Source organism: Macrobrachium rosenbergii, chromosome 56 (assembly GCF_040412425.1).
Source record: "Macrobrachium rosenbergii isolate ZJJX-2024 chromosome 56, ASM4041242v1, whole genome shotgun sequence".
In the NCBI taxonomy this organism is placed as follows: Eukaryota; Metazoa; Arthropoda; class Malacostraca; order Decapoda; family Palaemonidae; genus Macrobrachium; species Macrobrachium rosenbergii.
Window position 1 is genome coordinate 6,142,529 of NC_089796.1, and position 9,334 is coordinate 6,151,862.

Genomic DNA, 9,334 nt, shown 5'->3' on the forward strand with positions numbered 1-9,334 from the left:
TCTTTTTGTAAGAAGTTTAAGATCTGTTTATTATTATTATTATTACTATTATTATTATTATTATTATTATTATTATTATTATTATTATTATTATTATTATTAAGCTGGAAAGGTAAAAGGTGACAGCGGAATTATTATACTTTCGTCGAATTTTTTCTTATTAGTACCTCCGATTAGTTGAAAGTGGTTTAATCTTTATTTTTAGAGAGAGAGAGAGAGAGAGAGAGAGAGAGAGAGAGAGAGGCTCAATAAGAGAAAATAAACATAGATACACAAATCATTTATATGTTTATAAAAAAAAATCATACAGCGTGTACGAAAATAAAAACAACTCCATCTGAAAATCAAAGTTTGTTTGATGGCAGTAGAGAGGTCCATCCCTCTTGAAAATACAGATGTCCTTCAAATCTAATTCTCCCCCTCCCGATTTATTGCATCTCTGCAAATGATATAGAGCATCGAGTCACGAATGCTTTCAAAGACAGAGGCCGATGGAATAGGCCAGCCAAGGTCATTATTTAACTCCCGAGTGATGAATTTTGGGGCTGACTGTGAAGTGAAAAAAAAGTGACTCGCACGGAACACCAGTTCAGCTTATTAAAAAAATAAGTTTTGCTTGTTTAAATTTCCATCTCGGTTCAGCTTATTAAAAAGATTGCTTGTTTACAGTTCTACTTCGGTTCAACCAGTTTGATGTGTCTTTCAAACTACACACTTCCAGAATGAGTGATTCTCTGCCTTCATCAATTTATTGTACAAAAGCACAATTTCCTAACATGACTGGGCTTGTTTTATGCAACTAAGCCATCTAAGCATATCTTGGTCCCTGTCCCATAATGCAAACACACGCAAAAGACTGTATGAAATAAATAAAGCTTCAAAAAGAAAAATAAGAACAAAAATAGTTGTATAAAATCCACACGCGCGTCTTGACCCAGTGACGAAGTTGTCAGATGAACGATGTCACTCCTCAGCGCTGATAGACACGGCCATCAGGGATGCTGCGGGTTCTGTATGAATAAGAATGAAGCGTAATAGGATACGAGATCTCCCAGTTGATAGAGAGGGAGAGAGAGAAGTGGGGCACGGGGGTGGGGGGTTAGGGGCGGGGGGGGGACAAGATGATGCGTTGCTGAAGGCCGAAAATATTACACACATATATTCTCCATTTTCAAGATCGAGTGACTGACTGATTTATGCGATGCGCCTTCTTCTTCTTCTTCTTCTTCTTCTTCTTCTTCTTCTTCTTCTTCTTCTCGTTTTTTCCTCTTTCCTCCAGGTCGTGGTTAGTCTCTTCTTCTTCTGCTTCTTTTTTCTTGTTCTTGTTCTTCTTTTTCTTCTTATTATTATTATTCTGCTTCTCTTTCTTCTTCTCCTTTTGTTATTCTGCTTCTTTTTCTTCTCCTGCTTCTTCTTCTTCTTCTTCTCTTTCCTATTGTTATTTTGCTCCTTATTCTTCGTCTCTTTCTTCTTCTTCTTCTTCTTCTTCTTCTTCTTCTTCTTCTTCTTCTTCTTCTTCTCCTCTTCCCTTCAGTTCGTGACAGGTCTCGGAGGAGACGGGAAGTAAGGGAAGGAAGAAAGAGAAAGAAGGCGTGATTGATAGGTTGGTTACCTTGTCCTCTTCCCTCGACCTCGAAGACTGCCGGAAGCTTTTCCATATCATATTTCTGAACTGTTATCGGAATATAAAATTTAGGCCAAGGACTGGGACCTACGAGGTCATCCACCTCTGAAAATAATGTTGGGACAACTGTTAGGTCAGGTTGGAAAGAAAGATGGAAGAAAGAGAATATGAACGGAGGTATAGTAAAAGGAATGAAAGGGGTTGCAGCTAGGTGCGCCTTAAAGAACCTTAAGTAATGCCTACGGTGTAACACGTGAGGTGCACTGACGGCATTAACCCCTTACAATGCATATGATGACGTCACTGCCTACACTACTGATTTCCCTATCAGTTTAAAAGTAAAGAAAGCTTGAATGGGTTGACCACGAGTAAAAGCCAGAAACGTAAGCTCCCGCCACCACTGTTGGGGTATGGGGCTCGCAACTTCATCCCAAAAATTAATGTTCGGGGAATCTTGAGTTGCATGTGGGCGACTGTGTGTTACAGGGAGCTTAATAAGCTTGAAAAAAGATATTGTTATTGTTATTATCATCACTAATATTATCACTTTTACCACTAATATTGTGCATAAAATAAGTCGTGGGAATTATAGTAATATAAATGACTGAACAATAACAGCCAAAAAATTATATCTAATACTGTTCATTAAAGCATAAGATATAGAAAATATCATTTTGCCCCAAAAATCAAATAGCAGTTTTATTATGCAATGGCGATAATTCCACTTTCAGACCTTAAAACTTTCCAGATGATCTGGAATTGAATTAATATGTGGTGAATAGATAGGGGAGAAGAGGTATTAAAAATAATAATAATAATAATAATAATAATAATAATAATAATAATAATAATAATAATAATAATAATAATATTATTATTATTATTATTATTATTATTACTTCTTCTCCCCTATCTGTTCACCATATATTTACTTAATCCCAGATCATCTGGAAAGTTTTCAGGTCACTGGAAGGAAATAATAATAATAATAATAATAATAATAATAATATTATTATTATTATTATTAATATTATTATTATTATTATTATTATTATTATTATTATTATTATTATTATTAATCAGAAGAGGAACCCTATCCATATGGAACAAGCTCACCACAAATGGGGCCACTGACTTGAAATTCAAGCTTCCAAAGAACATGGTGTTCGTTGGAAAGAAGTGGCAGATGGTAATAGGGAATACAGAAAGAAGAGAGATAGGTTATTAGAAAAGAAAAAAAACTAATAAATAAACTGAAGATTATCTAAAAAAAATAAATGTGTAAAAAACAAAGCAACAGCGCGATAAAAAAAAAAAAAACTCTTTTTGGTCTATTGAAAGAAGCACTACGCACCAGCAGCGGCCAACACCCAGCCGCTCCTCTCTCATTTTCTTAGGCCGGTGTAACTTTGCGGTTCCGGCAGCCGGTGAAGTGCCAGACTGTAGGATCCTTTAGCGGCTTCCTGTGAGAGAGAGGAGGGACATCCTAAGCCTTTGATTGATCAGCGACGGGGCTTTTCTTGGCCTCTCCTTTGGTGTCATTATCGCTGTTGTTCGTCTTTCGTTTCTGTTTTTTCTTTCGTCTATTTTTCTCGATTCTCTAGACCGATATGGATATTCTTGAATAGAGCGCTTGCTTTTTTCTTTTTTGTATTTATATATCCCCGCTTAGAATTATAGCTGCGTATGTCCACTCATTAATACATTCACACGCATTAACTGAATTCATGTGTGCATAAACGCTGCGTAAGTCCAGGGACGAATTAGGCGCCAATGACGGAAAGATTAGGATTTCACCAAAGCAGATACCTAACCGTTTCCGACTAATCTCGCTGAAGTCCGTAAAGACTTAAATACCCCTCTCTTGACCTGTGGCTCTCTCTTCATGAATGCCAAGTCAGCAAAGATGAGCTGCGTTCATTGGTCAGTTTCGTCAAGAGTAGAAAACGGATGTCATTAACTCGTCGTTTACCGCTTCCAGCAATCATTAGACCAATGTGAGAGTACAAATTTTCACGACAGTCGCTGATGATTATTAGTCCTGAATTAAAGAAGTGAACATGGGACTGGTTCGAATTCAATGTACAGAAAACTTATATCAACCAAAAACGAAGAACTATTAATGCAAAGACTTATTTGTTAAGCCACATAGAGCCATTCGAAGTTTCTTCCTTCGCTTTGCGCCTACTTCCAGGAGCTCATGAACGCCCTACTTAGCGCCTCCGTACCTTGCCGTTCGTTAAGAAGAATAAGACGAACCAATATAAAATGTAAACGAGGCGAGCAGATCGAGATATGAATACTAAAATAAGGCTTCTTCCTGTTTGCATTACTGATAATCTCCCGCGAGTCCACCCTCTCGACCCTGAGGGAGCGATTCGCTGCACCCCTTCCAACGCGAGGGAGCGTCGCCTTCGAGCGTTCGTCTTGCATTCGCTCAGGCGATCTCCTTCTGTTTTCCTTTCTGACTTTTCGTTGTCTTACCATAGGAGTGAATGAGGGGAGAGGAAGAGGGGTGTAGGAGGGAACGTAAAGGGGAGAAGTAGGAGTAAGAGGATAAGAGGAAGAGAAGAGATGGGGGTGGGGAGGGAACAAGGAGGTGGCGGGAAGGCCTCACGTTCGCGCATGAACCCTGAAGAAGATTCTCTTTGTTAACGCCTTTGTATTTCATAGTAATATTTTTAATTCCCAATGTTTTTATTCATAGTGTGGAGCTGAGATCTTCTATGCACCCAAAGATTTTGGTTCATTGGTAATTTGAATTAACTAAAAAACTCATACTTATCAAAGGCCTCCAAGTTATTTATTTGTACAAGGATTTATTTTTGAGTTCTTTGTCAAAGAACCTTGACTTTTTTCCTCAAAAAATGTTAATTAGTTGTCAAAGGGTTTGATTTCTTTGTCAGAGACCTCGAAGTCATAATATGTCATAGACTCTTAGACTCTTGACTTCTTTGTCTTAGACATTAGAGTCATTTGTCAAAGACTTTATACCTATTTTCCAAAGACCTCAGAGTCATTTGTCAAAGACTTTTTACCTCTTTGACAAAGACCTTAGCGTAATTTGTCAGAGATTTCTAGGAGTGTATCCAAGTTGAAATCTTGTCTCCTGGCTTGAGAGAACTGAGAAAAAAGTGAAAAGATGTGGAGGGAGTTACAGTGCATACATGTACGATTTCCTCAGTCGTTGTTAGCTTAGAAAAACAAACAGCAAGTGGGTCTGCACCGCTCCTTCATGTTACTTCTTTCATTCCCAGAGTTGTATCTTCACCCCTTCACGCAACCTGATAACTGGCTTTGTTCTACTTCAACTAGGCTAGAGATAAATGGGAATGGGTTAGCAGACTCATCGTACATGTGAACGTTTACAAATTTGTAAACCAACCTTAGGAGTCTAATGTGAGCGGCAATAGATCATAATGAGGACCTAGGAGCCAACAGAATAGTTGAAGTTTCTCCACAAAAATAATGAAATCAATAAAAATATAATGCCGAAGTCTGGATAAGCCTTGAAGGAATCAAACAAAAGGGACTGCAAATATTCAGAAGTAAGGATACAAGGCCATTTAACAGAGAGAGAGAGAGAGAGAGAGAGAGAGAGAGAGAGAGAGAGAGAATAATCGTACATTTCTGTAGATTATCCTCCATTGTTCATCATCCCTGCACATGTAAGGTTCCAAGTAAATACAGTAATCCTGATTTCCAATCCATTCACCAATACATCTGTTACATTCGTATCTATTTTAACTATAAATAACACCGTAATCACCTCTTTGTAAGCATTATTAGAGCAGGGGATGACTATAAGAGAACAATCACAACCACGTATTTGTTTATATTTTTCCCCAGGAACATTTCTGCGCAAAAGTATCGGCATTTATTTCAAGAAGAAGCCCCTCTCTCCCTCCATCACCAACTTCAGTGTGTCACTTTGAAGAAGAGTGTTTGTTTACTCGGCGCATTTGGCTCAATTTGCAGAGGTTTACGCAAAGCAGCTGTCATAACAAAAGGATCCGCGGATGACCAAAAGGGGATCTTAAGACGGTCTAGAGCTCTTCATGACGGGTACCCAGTGATTTATAGCGTTCTCGAGTGACGAGTTAATAATGCTATTCTTTGGCCACCGAGACGGATGGAAGTATTTCCTAGGAACTCTTTCGGAAAGATGGGAGTATCTGGCAGTTTTTCCAAGACGAATGGGAGTATCTCATAGGAGCTCTTTCGGGAAGACGGGAGCATCTGGCAGTTTTTCCAAGACGAATGGGAGTATCTCATAGGAACTCTTTCGGGAAGATGGGAGTATCTGGCAGCTTTCCTAAGACGGATGGGGGTGTCTAGGAACTCTTTCGGGAAGATGGGAGTATTTAGCAGTTTTTCCAAGACGAATGGAAGTATCTCATAGGAACTCTTTCAGAAAGATGGGAGTATTTAGCAGCTTTCCTAAGACGGATGGGGGTGTCTAGGAACTCCTTCGGAAAGATGGAAGTATCTGGCAGCTTTCCTTAGACGAATGGAGGTATCTAGGAACTCTTCCAAAAAGATGTGCATATCTGGCAGCTTTCCTAAGAAAGATGGGATTGTCTAGGAACTCTTTCGGAAAGATGAAAATATCCAGAACCTGAATGTCTTTTACTGTAATACAACAGTATAATATGAAGATAAAAAGTATCTATGGACTGGCTTTCGGAAAGATGAAAATATCCATGAAATCTTTCGGAAAGATGAGTATCTGGCAACTACCCCTAGAGATGGATGGAAGTATCTGGCAACTGCACTTTTCCAAATTTGTTTACTTAAACCCGCGGATGCTGCGTCTTTTCCAAAAGTGGGTCTTGCAATTCAGTTGTTGATCTTGGTTCCTGAAGTACACTCATCAAAGGCCGCCGACGTTTGGTTTGCCGTTTGCGAAGATTTTCCAAGATTTATGGATTCAGCAGGCTGTGGAACTATGATTAGGTTGTTTAGCAACCTTCTTCAAGGTCTCAAAACAAGGTCAAAGATCCTTTTTATATCACATTTACTGAAATGGCTTCCTAGGTAGGCCGATGGTAAGGGTAACCAGTTTCCCTTATCTAGCCAGGGTTCTGGGGTTAGGGGTAGGGTAAGGTTAGGTTAGGTTAGGTTAGGTTAGTAATGGAATGGAATGGAATGGAATACAGAGTTTAGGCCAAAGGCTAAGCACTGGGACCTATGAGGTCATTCAGCGCTGGAAATGAAACTGAGAGTAGGTAGGAATGGAGTATAGAGTTTAGGCCAAAGGCCAAGCACTGGGACCTATGAGGTCATTCAGCGCTGGAAACGAAATTGAGAGTAGGTACGTCTGAAAGATGTACCAAGAGGAAAACCTCGCAGTTGCACTATGAAATAATTGTTAGGAGAGGGTGGATAGCAAGATGGAAGAAAGATAATGTGAATGGAGGTACAGTAAAAGGAATGAAAGAGGTTAGGTTAGGTTAGGTCAGGAAGCTGGGGTAGAAATAATTGGACCTGACCCTAAGGAAAATTGTATATTGCCTCTCGAGGGAAGGAACATTATAACAATATTTGAACCGTCTCCAGATATTATCTATAAATCTTATTTACTGTTGGTTGGGGGTCTAAAAGAAAATGAAGAGTATCATAGCATATTCAAAGACGATGGAGCCGAAAAAGTATTTATATAAAAATCGTAAGCTTCATAAAATGTTAGTTTATACGTCTAGAACTCTATAAAAATGGTTACTTTCATTGAGACCTTAAGTAGAATTAAGTCTTCCAAGAATGTGTGGCCTGAGATTGCCACCATCCACTTTTTCTCTCTCCCGTTCTTGGAGTTATTTCGTAATTTTGCTCTCTCGTGTTATTCATCTTTTTAAATTAATTACTTATTTTTAGTCACTGAAGAAAATTTAATGTCTTTTCCAGCCGACAAGTTAACGCTAATTACGTTACGACACAACCAAGAAGTGAGACTTAATTCTCGATTTAAAATATTTGCGCCAAAACATAATCAATCGATGAATTGAATTGAATTGAATGTAGAGTTTTGGCCAAAGGCCAAGCACTGGGACCTGTGAGATCATTCAGCGCTGAAACGGAAATTGACAGTATAAGGTTTGAAAGGCGTAACAGGAGGAAAACCTCGCAGTTGCACTATACTGTCAGCAGAGGTTGGAAAGTAAGATGGAAGAAAGAGAATATGAAAGGAGGTACAGTAAAAGGAACGTACGGGGTTGCAACTAGGGGCCGAGGGCACGCTGCAAAGAAACTAAAGTAATGCCTACAGTGCACCGCATAAGGTGCAGGGACGGCACTACCCTTTACGGAGAATAAATCGACGACTGAAATCGAACTCTCTTAATTCAGAACTCATCGACATTTTCGTCCACATGAACTGACAACATTTTAAACCAAAAGTCTCCCAGGATTAATAATAATTATCGCAGCTGGAATCCGCACTCAAGACCGCTTCAAGCCGCCTTTCAAAAACAGCCGGTACGTTTGAGGAACCACTCATAAATCAAGTCAGGTCTCGAGCGGGATAATGATCTCCTGAACACATTATCTTAATTACCATTACTACTGCTAAGGCCATCCATTATAACTCGGGGGGGAGGGGGGGGGGGAGGGGAGAGTTTGTTCTTGACAAGTGCCTCGTTTATGGAGGGTTCCCCAAGCGAGAGAAATCCGGGAGGAATTGGGCGAACAATGCTGCTTATTATTATTATTATTATTATTCTTATTATTATTATTATTATTATTATTATTATTATTATTATTATTCAGATAATAATAATAATAATAATAAAGTATTATTATTATTATTATTCAGATAATATTAATAATAATAATAATAGTAATAATAATGATAATTATTATTATTATTATTATTATTATTATTATTATTATTATTATTATTATTATTATATATTCAGAAGATGAATCCCATTCATATGGAACAAGCCCACCACAGGGGCCATTGACTTGAAATTCAAGCTTCCAAAAAATACGGTGGTCATTTGAAATACGTAACACAAAGTAATAGGAAATACAGAAAGAAGAGATCAGCTATAGAAAACAAGAAATAAATAAAAAAATTAATAAATAAATAGATAAAAATGTCAGTCGATTATTAAAATACAAGAATTGCCTTAGGGAAGTAATGCATCGCATCTTCGCTTGAACTTTCGAGGTTCCAAGTTGCACAACCTCAGGGAGACTGTTCCACAGTCTAGCGGTATGAGGAATAATGCTTAAGCTCAGTGCTTATCCATATATTTATTTTTCTGTGTGTAATACATATCAGAGTTTGCGCGAAATGAAATTCTCGTTTGAATATTATTTAACTATGCAAGAAAATTAAGAGAACTATTAAGTAATGGATGTCAGTGCAATGAAATTACGAAGTTAAGTAAATATTTGGTATTCTCTCCCTGCTTCCGTGTTTCCTATTCCATGTTTGTGGGTGGGAGAGGCAGAGTTAAGCCTCAGCCTTCCGTTTTCCTTGTCCCCTCAAGTCTGGGCTAGACACGGACGTTATAAGATACCCGTCCCATCGGCCTTTGCATTTTAAAAACAATAACCGTAGGTGAAATCCAAAGAATATTTGGGGGAGATTATGTAATCTCGGGATTACTCGCTTCGGTAATTGTCATTCCTTAATCAAGGTTATTACGGGATTTATTGTTGCATGGGATTACATTGAACTATCGCCGTTTGCAACAGATAGCT